Source organism: Cynocephalus volans, chromosome X (genome assembly GCF_027409185.1).
Source record: "Cynocephalus volans isolate mCynVol1 chromosome X, mCynVol1.pri, whole genome shotgun sequence".
In the NCBI taxonomy this organism is placed as follows: domain Eukaryota; kingdom Metazoa; phylum Chordata; class Mammalia; order Dermoptera; family Cynocephalidae; genus Cynocephalus; species Cynocephalus volans.
This window is the reverse complement of record NC_084478.1, coordinates 49,664,109-49,684,598: the sequence shown is the minus strand read 5'-3', so window position 1 is coordinate 49,684,598 and position 20,490 is coordinate 49,664,109. Positions and strand designations below refer to the sequence as shown.

Sequence of the window (20,490 nt, the reverse complement as noted above, 5' to 3'; positions counted from 1 at the left end):
TACTGCTGTAGGAGGGTATGATGAAGATGTCCCACTGTGCTCAGCAACAATCAGTTTCTGTGGGCTGGGGCTTTGGGGGAAGAGGCAGAGGGCAGGACATTGGGAAGTGTGGGGGTGGGGACTTCCTGGTACTGATGGTGGACTGAATACTCACACCTAACTCCATTCCCACCCAAACTCCACAGAAACTACAGAAGGGAATATTTAGGTGGCAATACCCAGACGCCTTCTTTGGGCATTAGGGCCGACCAGGCACTGTGAGAGGACATATTCCATCCACATGCAACAGCCAGACTCTAAATTGAATAGATATACCATCTGAGGCACTCCCCTTTCCATAGATGTACGGGAGAACTCTCACTTCCAAAAGCAAGCAAACAAAAAACTGAACTAGGGCTAGAGCAAGGAGGAGGTTAGGCCAAACCAAAGAAAACGAGCTTGAGAATGGTGGGGGAACATTGGGCTCCCTGAGGGCTTCTGCCAAGTGGGTGCCAGCAGCAGAGTTGAGAAAGTGATCCTGGTGCTCCCTTGCAGAGGGGGGCCCTTAAGATTTGGGTGCCCCTTGATAAAGGGAACACCAGCAGTGATACTGTGCACAGGAAGCTTTCCCAAACCTCAGTACGGGCATCAGTCAAAACCAAGCAATGAATGAAACACAGATCATCACATACACGAGAAATCACATCACTGTGATTGGCTGAAAGTCACTAGAAAAAAAGCCAACAGATTCAGGACCCAAGACCACAGATAATTAAACTGTCAGAAACAGAATATAGACTGGGTAGAAAAGAAATGACTACTCAATAAAGGATGCTTAGAAAGAAAGACAAATTTGGAAAGGAAAAACAATGAAATGACAGGCCTCATTCAGTGAGTTAGCTAGAGAGAGAATTAGTGAACTGGAAGATACAGATAAACATACGTGCATCAACCAGAACGCAGCACAGAGAGAGACGAGATGAAAAATTTTAGAAAAATATGGAAGATAAAATAAGAAGTTCTAAAATGTTTTAAATCCGAGATTCTAAAGGAGATAATAGGGAGAATGGAGGAGAGATAATGTTTAAAGAGAAAATAGTGCGAAATTTACAAAACTGGTTAAAATGAAAACATGTCTCTGGAAACCTAAAGCACGACATATCCCAAACAGGACAAGTGAAAGCAATCCATGTCTGCGCATGGCATATTGAAACTGCTGAATGCCAAACACAAGCAGCAGACCTTTAAAGGGCCCAGAGGAAAAGGACAGACCACCCATAGAGGAACACCTGTTTAAATACAGCAACTTCCCAGTAGTGACAAAGGGCGTCAGAAGGAACTCAGATACTACTTCTAAAATGTTGCGAAAAATTAACTGCTGACCTAGGCTTTTGAGCTGAGCAATATCAAGACTGAGGGTAAAAAAAAAAGACATTTTCAGATTAGCATAACCTGAGAGAGCTTAATAACAAGAGAACCACATTGAAAGGCTTCAAAAGGATGGAGGAAATGATCTCAGAATGATGGTCTGAAATATAAGGGATGGTAACAAATTTTTTAAAAACATCTCAAACAACAAAAGTATAAATTACCCGAGAATGGAGGAAAAATAACAGCAAAATTTGGAAGCTGAAAAGTAGTGGTAATATGACAATTGATTAACAGACCTGAGGAAAACAAATCCTAAACTGAAAGCTTAGGTTCACAAATTCAAAAAACTGAGTACATTTTTAGCCACAGAACATTTATCAACTCAGGGAATTGGCAGTTCCACATGCTGATATTACTAGATTCTATAATATCTTTGTATGATTTTGGCCTAAGAATATGATGACATCATGACATGAATTCAAGTGTCCCCTTCTCCTCAGAAAGGCTTCATGAAAGACTTGCTATAGTTTGAATGTTCCCCCAAAACTCATCAAAGCTTGATCCCCATTACAGCAATGTTAAGAGGGTGGGAAATCCAACTACAGCATCAAAAAGAGGTGATTGGATCCTGAGGACCATGCTCTTGTGAGTGAATTGACTCATCCTCTAGTGAATGATTTAGTGGGTTGTCACAGGAGGGACACTTGGGGCACTGAAAAGTACATCAGACAATGTTACATTTTTTGCTTTCAATTTTCAAAAATATTTAAAATGTTACTTTTAAAAATAGAGAAGTCTATTGTAGTTTCCCCAGATGTATAGCCTTGTCATTGTTCTTTCTTTGCTCCTGATGTTCCAAGTTTCCTTCTGTTATCATTTTCTTCCTGTTTAAAGAAGTTCCTTCAGCAATTCTTTTAAAGCAGGTGTTCTGAAGACAAATTCTCCTAGCTTTCCTTGGCCTAAAAATACTTCATCTTCATTCCTCAAGGATATATTTGCTGGATATAAAATTCCGTTTAGCAATTATTTTCTTTCAACACTTGAAAAAAGTGCCACTGCCTGCTGGCATCCATGATTCTAATGAGAAATCCGTCATTCAAATTCTTATTGCCCTGTCATTATTACATCATTTCTATTTTCTCTTTTTTTTCTTGGTTTTAGTTTTGAGAAACTTCATTGTGATATATGTGTGGATAGACTTGTGGGGGGATATCCTGTTTGGGATACACTGAGATTTTGAATCTCTAGGTTTATGTCTTTTAGCAAATTTGGGAAGTTTTTAGCCATTATTTCTTCCAATATGTTTTTAGCCCCACACTTTTTCTCCTCTCCTCTGGAACTCCAGTAACACAGATCCTATACTCTGATATTTTCCTACAGGTGCATGAAACTCTGAGGCTCATTTAAGAAAAAATCTATTTTGTCTCCATTGTCCATATTAGATTATTTCTACTGATCTAGTTTCAAGTTCACTATCATCTACATTCTTTTATTGAGTCCATTCAGTGGTTTTGTTTTGTTTTTTAATTTTGAATATTATATTTTTCCTGTTCTAATGTGTCCATTTTGTTCTTTTTATATCTTTTACTTTTTTGCTGAGACTTTATTTTTCCATTTATTTCAAGGGTGTTCATACTGCATATTAAGGCATTTTTATGTTGGGTGCTTTAACATTCTTGTCAGATAATTCTAGCATTTGTCATCTTGTTGTTGGTGTCCGTTAACTTCCTTTTCTTGTTCAAGTTGAGATTTTCCTGAGTCTTGGTATGTTGGGCAATTTTGAATTGTGTCCTTGGCATTTTGCATATTATGTTATGACTCTGGTTCCTATTTATTTAATATATTCTATTTTAGCAGGTGGTCAATCCATTTAGATTCAGAACACACATCCTAATGTTAATTTCATTTTCTGAAACTCGCACTACTATTCTGGTCTGCTCCACTTGTGTGCTATCTAGAGACCAATCTGAAACCTGGGGAGTATTCCACACCAGTTGGATTTTCAAAGATTTTGCTGTAGTAATTATAGTCAGTTTCATGCATGGGCTGTTCAGAGGTGTGCTCAGGACTTCATTCACAGATTTAAAGATCTTTTTCTTCAGCTCCCCCTCTCTGTAATCCTCCCCAGTTCTCTAGTGTAGAGGAGAGGTGCCGACTCTTTATTGTCCTTCAATTAGTGCAGAGTGGGCTTGCTCATAGGGCTCCACCCCATAGTTTCCCCAGCTGAGACATCCTGTGGGGAGGGGTGAAAGTTCTTTCATGGTGTTCATCCAGAGCAGGGCAGGTATAGTCAAAGGGATTTCATTGTGCAGGGCACCCTATTCCAGATCCTTTGGATACAGACAGTTTTTTCTTGATCAGGTTCTCTCTTTCTATAAATTTTGCCTGCAGTTGTAGGCCACAGATTGCTCTAGCACTAAGACCAGGGTACATAGGAACAGGTAACCCACTGCTGAGCTGTGCTTTGAGTCCTGAGGTCCTCAACCAGTATACCTTCTTTCCTCCACCTTTCAGACTCTTTCATAGTTGCTTTATACATTTTTCCCAGGGCTTTTAGTTGTAATCAGTGGGAAAAAAAATAGGGTGCAGTGGACCTATTACATACTGCCCAAAACCATCAATGATACCATTTATTTTTTATTTTTTATTATTATTTTTTAAGAAGGTGAATGGTAAGGGGATCTTAACCCTTGACTCGGTGTTGTCAGCACCATGCTCTCCCACGTGAGCTAATCAGCCATCCCTATATAGGGATCTGAATCGGTGTCCTTGGTGTTATCAGTACCACACTCTCCCAAATGAGCCATGGGCTAGCCCCTAACGGTACCATTTTAAAGCCCTCCTAGACATGAACCATTCTAATAAGTATTACATATATATTATATTTATAGTTAACAAACTTTGGGGAGGAGAAGGGGTAGGCCACTATTATTCAAAAGATGCGTAAGACTGAAGTATTTCGGGCCTTAAAAACTAACGCCACCTTAAGTGACATTACAAGTGGCGCCCTTATGGGCCCACAAGGGCGTATTAATGTGGCAGCCTAAGACCGCGCCAGGAGGAAGTAGGGTGGGAGTGTCTGAGGGTACCTTGCCTTAGCCCTTATTGGCCAAATATGTGCTTCCGCACTCGTGAACACTGTGTGATTGCAATAGCTAGGCATTGAGACAGGGTGCATGCTCTTGACCGTTAAGCTGATAGGATTACGTTAAAACCTCCCCTCCCCATCTGCTTATAAAAGCAAGTGCTTGTGTGATAATAAACGGAACTGCTTGACAGAACCCTGCCGCATCTGAGTGTCCTTTAACCGAGCTGGTTGGGGCCAGCGGGTGTGCTCACCTCTCTTCACGGCTCTCTTCCCCCGTCTCCTTCCAAAGGGACCGGAGGGAAAGAGGAATCCGGGCCATTCACTCGCCCACCAAAAGGAATGAGGCTAGGGATGTTCGGGTCAGCTGGCGGCGGACCCGACAGAAGTCACTCTACAGTTCAGGCAGGGCTTGAGAGTGGGTTTCTGTGTTTCTAACCCTGGAAATGTTACCTCTAGGTGCCCCCCAAAGGGTATTACATTTTCCAGGGGCTGCCCTCCATGGTCAGTATCCAAGGTCAAGTTCCCGTCTCAAGTCCCTATCACGGTTTTGATTCTCCCTTGCCTTCTAGGAGTAGTACTGGAGTTAGTAGTTCCAGCATTTGGAATTAGACTGACTTGGTTCTAATTTTGCCTCTACACCTTATTAGCTGTGAGTTTGGGCTGTTACTTTCTCTCTCTGAGACCCAGTTTCCAACCTGTAAAATGGGGACAATAATACAGACTCCAGCACTTCCTACAACCTCCACCACTATCACACGGCCCAAGCCTCAGTAGCCTCACTGCCTCCACCCTTGACACTTCTTCATCTTTTTCCCCGCAGAACAGCCACAGTAAAAATTTAAAAGGAAAGTTATATCATGTCACTTCACTCAATTTCTTCCCCAAATCCTTACAATGGACTTGTAGACCCTCTACAATCTGACCCCTACTACTCTTTCAACATCATCTCCTACCATTCTCTCCCTGCTAACCTCGATCCAGCAACTCTGCTGTTCCTTGAATACTCCAATATGCTCCTGCCCCCAGGACCTTTGCATATACTCCTGTATGGAAAGTTCTTTTCCCAGAGATAGTATAATGTGTTGGCAGGGAAAACTCACCTCACTTGCCAAAAATAGCGTGTTTATGATTTTATATTTACACGTGTATATTACATATATATGAACATAACATATATCACTTTTATTCAGTGCTAATTATATGCCAGACACCATTCTAAGTGAGCAGTTTACACATATATGAATCCTCGTGACAACATCCCTATGTAGGTGAATACTATTTTTATGATGAGTTTACATATGATGACACTAAAACACAGAAAAACTAATTTGCCCACAGTCACATATCTACCACGTAGCAGTCAGGATTCAAATTCAGGCAGTGTAGTGTCTCTTCCCCTATCCTTATGAAATTTTATGATATTCATGTTTATATGTCAAATATATATATATTATGTATTTATTTTCACTCTTCTAACCCTTCAGGTCTTTGCTCAAATGTCAGAGAAGCCTTCCCTGACTTCCCCCACATAATACATAAAAGTCCCCAGCACAACCTATCCCTGTTACTTGCAATTTCTTACAGTAGTCTTAACACCTTCTACACTGTATATTTGTTTGTTGTCTGTTTCTGTCTGCATGAAGCTTCCGTGGGAGCTAGAACTTTGTCTGTTTTGCTCACTTCTGTCTGGAGGGCAGTCGATATATACCTTTCAAATGACTGGGCGAATGAATTAATACAAATACTTCCCTCAGAACACATGTTAAATGCTTAGCATTCTACCTGGCACATAAGGAAGGCTGAAAAATGTTAGCTATTTTTTCGTTCCCATTGTACCCTTCAAGGTACAAAGGGAAGTCATGCCACATGACAGCTACCATACACTAAGGAGAGAAGGTTGGAGACTTTTCAGTGATCCAAACTTTAGTAGTGGCCTCTGGAGACAATGAAATGAAGGATTCGGTGTGACTAGAACTTGCTTCAGAAAGGAATTCTGCTGGAACTGCACAGGATTAAGTTATGGGAGGAAGAAACTGAAGGCTGGAGCACTACTGGGGGATGCTGGAAAAGGTCCAGGAGTTATAGCTACTAGGGCTGGCCCACATGGAGTTTACATTCCAGGTGGAAACCTATCACAAGCTTATTTTCAACGGTCCTCACAACTCGGAGGTTTAAAGGGCATATGTATTATCCCCACTTTTCTGAATGGAAAACTGAAGCTTAAAGTGGTGAGTAACTCACCAAGTTACTTAGTCAACAAGAGTGAGAACTGGACAAGAACCCAAGTCCTCCTCTGTGTTTCAGTCTTCCTCCTTTGTGAGGTGACCTAATTACCTAGATACAAGCTGTTCAAACTAGGAGCACTTTGTAATTTGGGTAAATGAAGACAAATTCATTTAATTTAGCAGTAACCTGTGGAGTATACTAACATTTATAAAGCAAATGTATTTCACAGGGCCTAAGTTTTTAGAATTGCACATAGAAATGTTAAGCTTGCAAAATACAGAAAACATTCCTTGGGTTAAAGTCGTTGTTGTAGATAAAGAATTGCAACACAGAATAATTGCTGGCTCTAAGGGCAGATGCTGGTGCAGCTAACCCTAATGGTTGTTGCCATGACAATTATCTTACTGTTCTTTCTGTAACCACCTATGTTCCTTTTCTGTAACTTTCTGGCCTGGAGAATAAATAGAGAAAAGAACCCTAGTTTGGAGTCATTTTCCAAGGAATACTTCTCTCTTGAGGGCTCCTGGAAATTAACCCCTTCGGGGCCTCTCACTGCTTAGAAGAAATGGGCTTTGAGTAATCCTTTGCATCTCCATCACCCCAGGGGAGAGGTGACAGTAACCATCTATTACTGTTTCTTACAGTGCATGTCACATGTCTAATATTACGTTTTTGAAACAGGGACTTTCAAAATATAGCAATGGGACATAGGCAGACATGATTTTCTTGAATCTGCTCCTGGTTTGGGAATGTGTGTGATGGCTACAACTTACAGTGATGAGCTAAAACATTCTTTTATGTATTGTTACTAAAATGTTTCATTTGCTAAAAATTCATGGGCCATGTATCCCCCCAAAATTCTAAAAGCTCTACATGAGCACTCGTTATCCAGCATTTATGATTTTTAGCGTATATAGCACAGAATACAGGCATGACACAAAAACATAGAAAGTTCCTGCCCTAAATGTGCCTATAGTCTTGTTGAGGAACAGACACTGATTTCTGAACATAAAAAGTTGTTTAAGAAATACAATGGCGGGCATATTTGCCATTCTGAGTTTTGCTGATTTTGCTGGGCAGTGAGGATCCTTAGGGCTGAAGCATCCCTTTGGTTTTGCATGGGCCAGGTGCCATCTGCTTTGCAGGTGCTGTAGACTCACCCAGGCACAGTGGTCAGACAAGCCACCTCTTTCCTCCTCCCATTCTGGCAGGGGCTTTCTCTAGTAATTCAGCAGGCTTTGGGTCTGTCTAGTTTTACAGACCTCTCCCTCACTGGGAGTTAGCAGACAAGTAGAACAGTCACTATGGTCAAGTAGATAGAAAGTATATTTTGGAGTCAGAGCCAAGTTCTTTGGACAGGATATTTTATTGCTTTGCTCCTCAGTCTTCTCATCTGTATATAGTGGATGTAACAGAGACATCCATCACCCACTGTGCCAGCCGAGGTACTCTCAATTACTCAGCCCATTAACTCAAACCGTTGTTATAAGGTAGCAGGATGGCAGTGGACCAAAGCCTCGTAGAAAAGAACAGGCACCTCTCTAGCTGGCAAGGAGAACGTGCTTGACGTAGACAGGGCAAAGTTCCCATTCTCATGAAAATTGAATGACTGATTGGCTTAATCTCAGCATAGACATTCCGACATTCCCACTAATGTGTTGACTGGGAGCCATGCTGCTGAAAACTCCAAACCAATTGGACTACTGGACATGTGATTACTGCCTATTTAACACTCTTCTCCTGGCATACCTGGTACCTCACTGACAAGTCCCACTGAGAACACTTCCTTAGCTCCAGCTACCTGTCATGACAGCTACCTTCTCCTCCCTTCTTCTCTATCTCTTGTGCTTCTTGTTCATACTCTGTTCCCTGTTATACCAAAATCCAATTCTCTTTTGTTCTTTCCCAGCAATCCTTAATGACTAATCTGAAAATCTCTATAAAGCTCATTAAATCCAGAGCAAAAATTTTAGCCCTGCTAAAATTTGAAACCTGTTCACTGTTTTTAAAAGAGAAGGTTCATTTTTCAAAAAACGCAATGTCTGAAATATCCCCTATTAGAAGGGAGGAAAAACATTTTCATTCATTCTGCAAACAGTCAACGAATATTATAAGTCTAACATGTGCCCAGCCCTCTTCTAAGAAGAGACAAAATTCTCACCCCAGAGGTCTTAATGTCCACTCGGAAATAAGATGACAAGAAACAGCTCTAGTTTCAACATTTTTACCACCTAAGATCCCCTTTAAGATCCTTATCAGTACCCCCGCAAGTACTCTGTCTCTTCCTGTTTGAATCATTGTGTCCAGTAGCACAGATTACTCCAAGTTTCCAAACTTGATCATGTGCCTATTCTTGTGTCATGTAACTGACAGCCCAAGGGAATAACATGGCTAGGGAGTGAGCAGGGCAGAGATTAATAACAATATATATTTACCATACAAACCTATACATTCTGTATTCCATTTTCCATTTCCAATATTCCTAACAGATTTTGTAGAGGAAACTTAGAGTAATCTGTCCTTCTGTATTTTCATTTAGTCAAAATATTTTAAAAATTATTTTGAGATTTCTTCTTTGATCTATGTGTTAATTAGAAGCATGTTGTTTCATCTCCAAGTGTTTGGGGATTTTACTGGATTTCTTAGTTTAATTCCATTGTGGCCTGAGAGCATGCATCGTACTATTGCTACCCTTTTAAATGTATTAAGGTATGTTCTATTGCCCAGTATGTAGTCTATCTTGGTGAATGTCCCATGTTAACTTGATAAAAATGTGTGTTCTGCTGTAGTTGGATGAAGTATTCCATAGATGTCAATTATATCCAATCAATTGATGGCACTGAGTTCAACTACATCCTTACTGATTTTCTGTCTGATGAATCTGTCCATTTCTGATAGAATGGTGTTGAAGTCTCCAACTACAATAGTGGATTCATTCATTTCTCCTTGCAGTTCTACCAGATTTTGCTTCAGATATTTTGATGCTTTATTGTTATGTGCATACACATTGAGGATTGTATCTTCTTGGAGAATTGACCGCTTTATCGTTATGTAATGATCCCTGATCATTTTTCTTGCTTCTGAAGGCTACTCTATCTGAAATTAATGTAGTAATTCCATATTTCTGTTGATTAAGGTTATCATGGTATATCTTTCTCTATCCCTTCACTTTTAATCTATGTGCCTTTATATATTTAAAATACATTTAAAAGTGATTTTCTTGTAGGCAACATATAGTTGGGTCTTGTTTTTTATCCAGTCTGACAATCTGTCTTTTAACTGGTGTATTTAGACCATTGACATTTAAAGTAATTATTGATATAGTTGGATTAATATCTGCCATATTTGTTACTGTTTTCTATTCATTGCCATTGTTCTTTGTTCCAATTTTTGTCTTTCCCTCTTTTTGCTGGCTTTTGTGATTTTAAATGAGCAGTTTCTATGATTTTATTCTCTCTCCTTTATTAGCATATAAATTATAATTTTTTTTAGTGGTTGCCTTAGGGTTTGCCTGTGCCTTTGTAGTCTTGCCCCCAAAAGTGCTACCCACTCTCAGTTCAAGTAGCAATTCCCGTACATCTTCATCTAGTAGTTTCATAGTTTCGGGTCTTAATTTTAGGTCTTCGATCCATTTTGAGTTGATTTTGTGTATGGTGAGAGATATGGTTCTAGTTTGAATCTTCTGCATGTGGATATCCAGTTTTTCCAGCACCATTTATTGACAAGGCTGTTTTTTCCCCATTGTATATTTCTGGCAACTTCGTTGAAAATCACTTGGCTGTGTGTGGTTTTATTTGGGGCCTCTCCATTCTATTCCATTACTCAATTTGTCCGTTTTTATGCCAGTTCCATGTGGTTTTAGTACTATGGTTTTATAGTATATTTTAAGTCAGGAAGTGTGATGCCTCCAACTTTGTTCTTTTTGTTCAAGATTGCTGTTGCTATATAGGGTCTTATGTGTCTCCACACAAATTTTAAGGTTGTTTTTCTATTTCTGTGAAGAATGTTATTGGTATTTTGATAGGGACTGAATTGAATGTGTAGATTTCTTTGGGTAATATGAACATTTTGATGACTTTAATTCTTCTAACCATGAGCATGGGATATTTTACATTTATTTGTGTCCTCCTCAATTTTTTTCACCACTGTTTTATAGTTTTCACTGTAGAGGTCTTTCACCTCCTTGGTTAAATTTAGTACTAGGTATTTCATTTTTTGGATAGCAATTGTGAATGAGATTACTTTCTTGATTTCTTCTTTGGCTATTTCATTGCTGGTATATAGGAAGGCTATTGATTTTTGTGTGTTGATTTTCTATCCTGCTGCTTTACTGAATTTATTTATTAGTTCTAGTAATTTTTTGGTGGAGTCTTTAGGGTTTTCTATGTATATGATCAGGTCGTCTGCAAATAGGGATAGTTCGATTTCTTCCTTTCCTATTCAGATGCCCTTTATTGCTTTCTCTTGCTTTATTGCACAGGCTAGAACTTCTAGTACTGTGTTGAATAAGAGTGGGGAAAGTGGGCATCCTTGTCTTGTTCCAGATCTTAGAAGAAAAGCATCCAATTTTTGTCCATTCAGTATGATATTAGCTGTGGATTTCTCATATATGGCCTTTATTGTGTTGAGGTGTTAGTACTTATTCTATACCTAATTTGTTGAGGGGTTTTATCATGAAGGGGTATTGGATTTTACCAAATGCTTTTACTGGGTCTATTGGAATGATCATATATTTTTCCCTTCATTCTGTTGATGTGATGTATCACATTTACAGATTTGTACATGTCGAACCACCCTTGCATACCAGGGAAGAATCCCACTTGATCACAGTGTATGAACTTTTTAATGTGTTGCTGAATTCTCTTTGCTATTATTTGTTGGGATCTTCATGTCTGTGTTCATTAGGGACATTGGTCTATAGTTTTCTTCTTTTTGTTGTGTCTTATTCAGGTTTTGATATAAGGGAAATGCTCTCCTCATAGACTGAATTTGGAAGCATTCCTTCCTCTTCATATTTTTTAGAAGAGTTGGAGAAGGATTGGTGTACTTCTTTAAATGTTTGATAGAATTTGTCAGTGAAGCCATCTGGTCTTGCATTTTCTTTGTTGGGAGACTTTTTATTACTGCTTCAACCTCATTATTTGTTATTGGTCTGTTCAGGTTTCCTCGTTCTTCATGATTCAAGTCTGGTAAGTTGTGTGTGTCCACAAATTTATCCATTTCTTCTACGTTTTCCAGTTTGTTTGCATATAGTTGTTCATAGTAGCCTCTTAAAAACATTTGTATCTCTGTGGTATCAGTTGTTGTGCCAGTGTGGTATCAGTACCTTTTTCCATTTTGGATTTTATTTGAGTTTTTTCTGTTTTCCTTTGTTAGTCTAGCTAAAGGTTTATTGATTTTGTTTCTTTTTCAAACAACCAACTCTTTGTTTCATCAATCCTTTGTATTGTTTTTAAAATCTCTAATGCATTTATTTCTGCTCTGATCTTTGATATTTTTCTTCTTGTACTGATTGGGAGTTTGGTTTGTTCTGTTTTTTCTAGTTCGTTGAGGTGTAACATTAAGTTGTTTATTTGTAGTCTTTCTCCTTTTTTGATGGAGGCATTTATTGCTATAAACTTCCCTCTTAGAACCACTTTGGCTGTATCCCACAGGTTCTGGTATGTTGTATTCTCATTTTTATTCAACTCCAGGAACTTTTTATTTTCCTTCTTGATTTTCTCTTTGACCCATTCGTGGTTTAGTAGCATATAGTTTAATTTCCATATATTCGTATGGTTTCTAGTGTTCCTTTTGTGTTCATTTCTAGTTTTATTCCATCATGGTTGGATAAGGGACCTGATGAGGTTTCAAATATTTTAAATTTGTTGAGTCTTGTTTTGCATCCTAACATATGATCTATTCTACAGAATGTTGTATTTGCTGCTGAGAAGAATGTGCATTCTACAGAATTTGGATGAAATGTTCTATAAATGTCCATTAGGTCAAGTTGGCTTGTAGTAGAGATTAGTTAATGTCTCCTGGTTAATTTTCTGTCTGCATAATCTGTCCTTTGCTGAAAGTGAGGTACTAAAGCCCCCAACTATTATTGTGTTGGAGTCAATCTATCCCGCTAGTTCCAATAGTAATTGCCTTATATATCTGGGTGCTCCAGAGTTGGGTGGACATATATTTAGAGCTGTTATATCCTCTTGTTGAATCGATCCATGTATCATTATATAATGTCATTCCTTATCATTTTTTTTTTTAGTTTCCTTGGCTTGAAGTCTATTTGATCTGGAATAAGTATAGCTACTCCTGCTCTTTTTGGATTTCATTTGCATGAAATGTCTTTTCCATCCCATCACTTTGAGCCAGTGTGTCTTTACAGGTGAAATGAGTTTCTTGTAGGCAGCATATTGTTGATTTTTGTTTTATATTCCATTCAGCTACAACTCTAGTGTCTTTTAATTGGGGCATTTAACCCATTTACATTTAGGGTTATTACTGATATATAGGTACTCATTACTGCCATTTTTCTATTTTTTTTCCAACTTGTTTTGTGAATCGTTTTTTCTGGTCTAACTGTCTTCCTTTGTGTTTGAGTTGTTTTCTCTAGCTTTACAATTTTCTTTCTTGCTGTTTCTTTTCAGTATGTCTCTTCTAGGTTTTTGGGTTATGGTTACCACAAGGCTTACAGAAAACATGTTATAGTTATAACACATTATTTTAGATATCAAAGTTATTAGTCTAAGACAAAACGAAGAACACAAAGCCAACTCTATGCTTTGGCGTCATCTCCCCTCCCCTCCCCAAGTTTTGAAAGATGGTGAAACAGATGATTCTCCGTATCTCACCCTCCCATAACTAACCTGTTTAAAAACATTATAAAGCAAAGACTGCCAACCTGGAACCGCTGGTGGTGGGGAAAGAGAAGAAGAGACTCATGGAGTTAGTGAAGGTGTAAGAAACAACAGTGAAAGGGTGTAGGGATGGCACCTATTGTTCTGAGCCAGCCTGGTATGGAGGTGCGGACTAGATGTTACACATGGATCAAAGCCAGAAAAAAGCCATGGCACCTGTCACATAAATCTGCTTGGAGTTCGTAGGGGAGAGGAGGACTTAGGAGCACACCATACCAGCGCACAGGCCATAAGGACCACCAGCAGGGTTCTCCCAGTCCCATACAGGAGCAAGCAGTCACAACTGACTGAAGAGAAAGAGCTGCCTAGAGGCCAGTGAGTTATTGCAAGATACATGGACATGGCCTGCCACATGGGAATTGGTTGGGCACAATATGGGCAGCTGATCTCAGGGAGCTTAATCTGCAGGAAAGACTCCATCCTGGGCCAGAATTTCCACCCAGCCCAGATCTGGAAGTGATTATCAATCTGCACAAAAAGCCATCCGTGGATAATAAGTAGCAAATAGCACTCTCCTCAAATGCCTAGGCATCAGCATAAAGATTGAGAAAGAACAGAAAAATATGTTGCCACCAAATGAAACAAAGCACCAGCAACGGATGCAGAGGAATAACAGATCTATAAAATGTCTGACAGAGAATTCAGAATAATCCTCTTAAGGATGTTCAGGGAGTCATAAGAAAATACAGATAGAAGATTTAGTGATATCTGGAAAACAATTCAGAAGCAGAATGAGAAACTTTACAAAGGAGTTGAATCAATTGAAAAACAAATAGAAATTGTAGAAATAAAATATACATTATCTGAATTGAAAAACTCTATAGAAAACTCCAACAGTAGATTTAATCAGAGGAAAGAATCAGTGAGTTCAAAGACAAAACACATGAAATTATCCAATCAGAGGAGCAAAAAGAAAAAAGAAGAAAATAGGTGAAAGAAAAATAGAGCAAATATGGGACTCCCTCAAGTGAAATAATCTCTGTATAATTGGCATATCTGAAGGAGAGGAAAAAGGAAGAGATATAGGAAACATATTCAAGAAAATAATGGCTGAAAATATCCCAAGTGTGGAGAAAGATGACAGCATCCCAGTACAGGAAGCTCAGGGGTCACTAGTAAAATTCAATCCAAGGAGGAACACCGCAAGGCACACTGGAATCAGATTATCAAAATCCAAAGACAAAGAGACAATACTGAAAGCAGCAAAAGAAACATAACGTTCAGTAGGGCCCCAATAAGCCTCTCAGCAGATTTCTCAGTAGAAACCCTACAGGCCAGAAAAGAATGGGATGATATATTTGGGGTGCTGAAGGAAAAGATTGTCAGCCAAGAATTGTGCATCTGACAAAACTAACCTTCAAATATGAAGGAGAAATAAAGTCTTTCCCAAACAAACAAAAGCTAAGGAAATTCATCAACGTTAGACCTGCGTTACAAGAAATGCTACAGGGAGTACTTAAATCTGAAAGAACATGATGCTAAGGAGCATCAAGAAAACATTTGAAGGTGCGTAACTCATTAGTAAAGTAAATTCAGACAACCTCAGAATACTCCAATGTCATAAGGGTGGTGAACAAACCACTTACATCCTTAGTAGGAAGACTAAATGACAAACTTAACAAGACACTAACATAGACAATAGAAAGACAATATTAAAAGATGCGTCTTGAAACCAAGTCCACTTTCAAATGCCACTTCACCGGTAGTGCAATGGCCTTATAATAACAAATTATTCCTAATTCTTCCTTCCTGACCCTTATAACATTGCTGTCATTCATTTTGCTTATACATAACCTACAATCATTGGATACATTGTTGCTATTATTTTGAACAAGTTGTGTTGTATAAGAATGAAAAAAAGAAATATTTATTTCACCTCCACTTAATTTTTTTAAAGCACTCACTTCTTTTACGTATTTGAGTTTCTGACTTACATCATTTTCTTTTTCTCTGTAGAATTTTTTTTTAACATTTCTTGCAAGGCAGGTCTACCAGCAACAAATTCCCTCAATTTTTGTTTGAGGAAGTCTTTAATTCTCCTTAACTCTTAAAGCATAATTTCACAGGATACCAAAGTCTAGGTTGGTGGATTTTTCCTCTCAATACACTAAATATGTCATTTTACTCGCTTCTTCCTTGCATGGTTACTGAGAAGCCGGAGGTAATTCTTCTCTTTGCTCCTCTATAGGTAAGAATTTTTCCTCTGGATCCTGTCAAGATTTTTTATTTATCTATGATTATCTGCAGTTTTAATGTAATATGCTTAGGTACAGGGGGTAGTTACACCTTTCGTACTTGTCCCAGAGTTCTTGGATATTCTGTTCCTTTTTTTTTTTTTTTTTTTGTCTTATTTCTCTTTGTGTTTCAGTCTTGGAGTTTCAATTGACATATCCTCAAACTGAGAGATTCTTTCCTCAGCTGTGTTCATTCTACTAATGAGCCCACCAAAAAAATTCATTTGTTACAGTGATTTTCAAAATCACTATTATTTCTTTTTTTCTTAGAATTTCCATCTCTCTGCTTACATTACCCATTTTTTCTTGCATGTTGTCTACGTTTTCAACTAGAGCCTTTACCATATTCATCGTAGTTTTTTAAAGAAATTTGCAATCTGATCATTCTAACATCCTTGCCACATCTGAATCTGTTTCTGATGCTTGCTCTGTCTCTTCAAACTGTGTGGGATTTTTTTGCCTTTTACCATAACTAATTTTTTGTTGAAAGCTAGATATGACGTGCTGGGAGAAAGGAACCTAGTAGTGGTTCCCACAGAGGATTTTGCTTGTGGGCTTCTGCTCTGGTAAGCAGTGATTCTTTGTATCCACCTGTCTGCATGTCTCTCCAATTTCAGGGTCAGCAGTTCGCCTTGTGACTTAAATTCTCTGGTGGATCTGAAAAGAATTGTTGATTTTCAGTTTGTTCAGCACTTTAATTATTATTAGGATGGTGTGACAACTTCCAAGCTCCTACATGCCAGACCAGAAGTCCTATACCTGTTTTTTAAATGCAAAACAATATAAAATATACTAAGCAGAATAGTTCCCCAACAAAGAAAACCACTACTAACAGCTTGGTGAGTGTTCTTTGTAATCTTTCTCCAAGTATATAGACACATATACAAGGGTACTTCAAAAAGTTCGGGGAAAAACCGAATTGAAAGATAATACAGATCCTTCAGTGAATTTTGCAGGACTCCTCATGTATGCCAATATAATTTTACTAACAGTATTTTTTACAAAAATAACATCCTATACACACTGCTGTACCACAGGATATCATGAACACGTTTAGTATAGATATGTCTATTATTTTCTTTCACTGCTACATAATTTTTCTTTATTTGGGTTTGCCTAAATTTATTTAGTCAATCCCCTACTGGAAGGCATTAAGTTTATTTCAAATGCAACTTTGCTATTACAATAACATCACACTGAGGATCCTCTTGCATATGACTTTGTCTACTCATGCGTTTTCATAGAATAAGTCTCTATAAGTAAAATTTCTGAGTCAATGATTATATACATTTTAATTTTCAATATATACCACTAAACTGCTCACCAAAATGGTTGTTCAATTTACATTCCCACCAACAGTTCTCAGAGAGTGTTTATTTCTCCATGCTATCCCTGGGTACTTTTAAATCTTTGCAATCTGACAATGAACTAGGGATGTCTTACAGTGGTTCGACTTTCCTATCACTAGTAAAGATGAATGTTTTTCCATGTTTATTTGACATCTGATTTACGCTTTAGGAACTTCACAACTTTTTACTGATTATATAAGGGAGATTTATGTTTAAGAATGAAAAGTAGAGAATAATAAACTATGTAAATCCTCAATCCTAGGTATTATTGTCAAAGTTATATGGCCCACAAGCAGCACTCTATTTTACTTCATATTCACCTGGTGAACACATCATTTGCTTACAATCTAATTCTATGAGGCCTATGTCATTTGGAGGGAGGAAGCTGGTAAGAATGTGCCTCCCATGTCCTTGTTGGTGAACATAGTGTCATCACTATTCAAGCATGACATTGGTATGCAGAACCATTACACGCAGACTGGCTAGAAACTGATTAAAGTCTTGTGCCCAGATCTCCGTGCCGCAACCAAAGAGGGAGCTGGAGAGCTTGGAAGGGGCTCAAAGGAGAGCCACAAAGTTGATTACAGGGTTTGAAAAATAAGGGCTGTGAGGGAAGGTTAAAAGAACTGTGCTCATTCAGGCTTGAAAACAACTACAGGCTGAAAGGTGAATTAATAATGGAATTCTAATAAATAAAACTCTTACACGGTAGATGGAGACTGGTATTTTCTAAATGTGTTGAGAACAGACAAAGAGAATTTATACCTTAGCCTAAGAGATTTAGTTAAATGTAAAGAAAATTTTCCTGACAGCATTAATCAAATATTCTCAGCACCAAACATATTACCTAATAGTAAATTTGATGTTCAGGAAGGTATAAACATACTTTCAGGTCAGTAGGTTACCACTCAATGAATTATTATTACAAATAAGACTACTGGGTAGACTAGGATTAGAGTGGCAGTGAGGGAAAAAGAGGATCAGGAATGAAGTGGTGCCCCACTCCTGAAAAGGGGAGAACGGGGAGAGAGGAGGAAGAGAGGAATGGTAGGACACAAAGGAAGAGAAAGTAAGAAAAAATAGTGGAGCTGTTTCAAAAACATGCTGTTTCTTCCTTTTTACTGTTTGTACAGCAGATCCACTTAGATATCTTAGTTGGAGAACATGACCTTGATGCAGCCATTGCTCACGCAAAGGACAAAGTTAACGAAGTTGCTTTCAAGCTTGAACATCTAATTGAACAAATTGAGCAAATAGTCAAAGAACAAAACTATCAAAGGGTCAGTCCACCTACTCAGCTTATTTTATCTCTTCCTGCCAGGAATTCATTTCACAACACAAAGCTCCTGGACCAAGGAAAGAATGAACTGCCTGTTCGTCAATCTTTCTCTTTGAGCTAGAATTGTGTGGACATGCAGGGAGTGGGGAGAGATCAGTCTGTCTTCATTCTGTCTGCTGGACCACGAGCTCCTCTAGGAAAGAGGACTATGGATCATTCATCTTTTTATTCCCTGTGCTTAGTGAAGTGGCCAGAAGCAAAGGGTATGAGTTGAGAGAACGAATAAGTAGATGCTTCCAAATGACCCCGTATGTTTGTAATGGATCAAGTATGCCCACTTTCTAAATCACAATTTTGTTCTTATGACATTATTTGTTTTCTGAGTCATTGAGCTCAGTGGACACTGGCTAGTCATGGGCTCAAATCTCTACCACTCACTCACCTTGTGTTATCTCTAAGCCTGTTTCCTTATCTGAAAAAAATAAGAATGGGTGTGATAATTAGATAAGGCATGCAAGTGCCTTGCACAGTGCTCAGCATAAAGTAAGGAATCAGATGATGAAAATCGATCAGTATTGGGTAATGTTCACTTTGCCTGATGGTAGCAAATAAAATGTATAAAGTTATAGATCAAGTTCCTGATATTTTACACCACAATACAAAAATGTGTTTTATAAGGTTGGTTTTTATTCTCTATACTTGGCTAAACAACAGACTCTGGCTTAGAAAATCGGATACTGCACTTTGGCTTAAGATATTGATTAGGTAATATCTAATACCTTGAATGCACACAGCAACCTTCCCCTCAAAGTCATGTGTACTAAGTGTACTACTAAATGTGTCCAAACTAAACACGTCTATTTCTCTTCCACTTAGGACCCTGAAGAAAATTTTCAACTGACCAGTGAAGATATAAACAGCAGTGTTTTAAGGTGGGCTGTTGCACAAACATTAATCTTTACCTCAGTTGGAATTTTCCAAATGAAGTACCTAAAAGACTTTTTTGTGCCTAAGAAGCTTGTTTAAAATATTATCAATAAAGACAAATAACTTGCATAACGTTTGAATTAATAAATAAAAATACACGCATAAATGTATATTACTTTTATGATTTCAAAGATATCAGAAATTGAAATTACTGTTATAGCATTGTAACACTCATGTTTTTTTAACAATGTAGCTTCCGAATTCGATAGAATAAGCACATCATCTTATTCTTACATGAAACGTGGTACAGATCAGCACTGCCCTAGAAAAATAAAATGTGAGCCACACACGTAATTTCAAGTTTTCTGGTCACTACATTTAAAAAGGGTAAAAATTAGGGCCGGCCCGTGGCTCACTCGGTAGAGTGCGGTGCTGATAAAAAGGGTAAAAATTAATCCTTGAAACACCTATTTAACCCAATATACCAAAAATATTATCATTTTAACATACCATCAATATAAAATTATTAATGAAGTACTTCACATTCTTTTTCTCATACTAAGTCTTGGAGACCCCAGTTGTACTTTACACCCACGGCTTCCCTCGACTTGGACCAGCCACATCTCAAGGGCTTAGGGTCACTCGGGCTCACGGCTACAATCCTGCATACAGCAAGCACGTCTTTTCCCTGCTGCATTCCTCTCGGAAAGTCACCCTGAATCCCTGCTCTCTCCTACCTGCCTGGATGACAGTCGCTTCCCTTCACACTAGTGAATGGCCGGAAGCCCCCTCTGAATGCATGAGCCACAACCCACACGTGGACGGCACTCCGGGACCCGGCCTCACGGGCTTGGTGTAACTTTTACAAAACCTAACTTTTGCCTACTTTTTAAACTTTTAATTTCGAGACCATCACAGTCTCTCTGGAAGTTGCAAACACAGTCGCCTCCATTCCCCGCTTCTACTGCCTCCTACTTCAGGAGGGGGTCAAGCCCGTGCAGACACGCGGAGGCGAGGAGAAGCCCTGCCCGGTCCTCTTCATCCCCTGGCCCGGCCCCCCTCCCCAGTCTCCTGGTCCTCCACCACCTCCGCACGGTGGGCCTGAAGGCCTGGCGCAGATCCGCTCCGCCCTGCG

At 38.8% G+C, this 20,490-nt stretch overlaps 1 pseudogene; it reads left to right on the top strand.

Moving 5' to 3' along the window:
* The first annotated feature begins 4,789 nt into the window (after positions 1-4,789).
* On the top strand, positions 4,790-19,454 carry LOC134367983 (transmembrane emp24 domain-containing protein 11-like; annotated as a pseudogene).
* Positions 19,455-20,490: the final 1,036 nt, after the last annotated feature.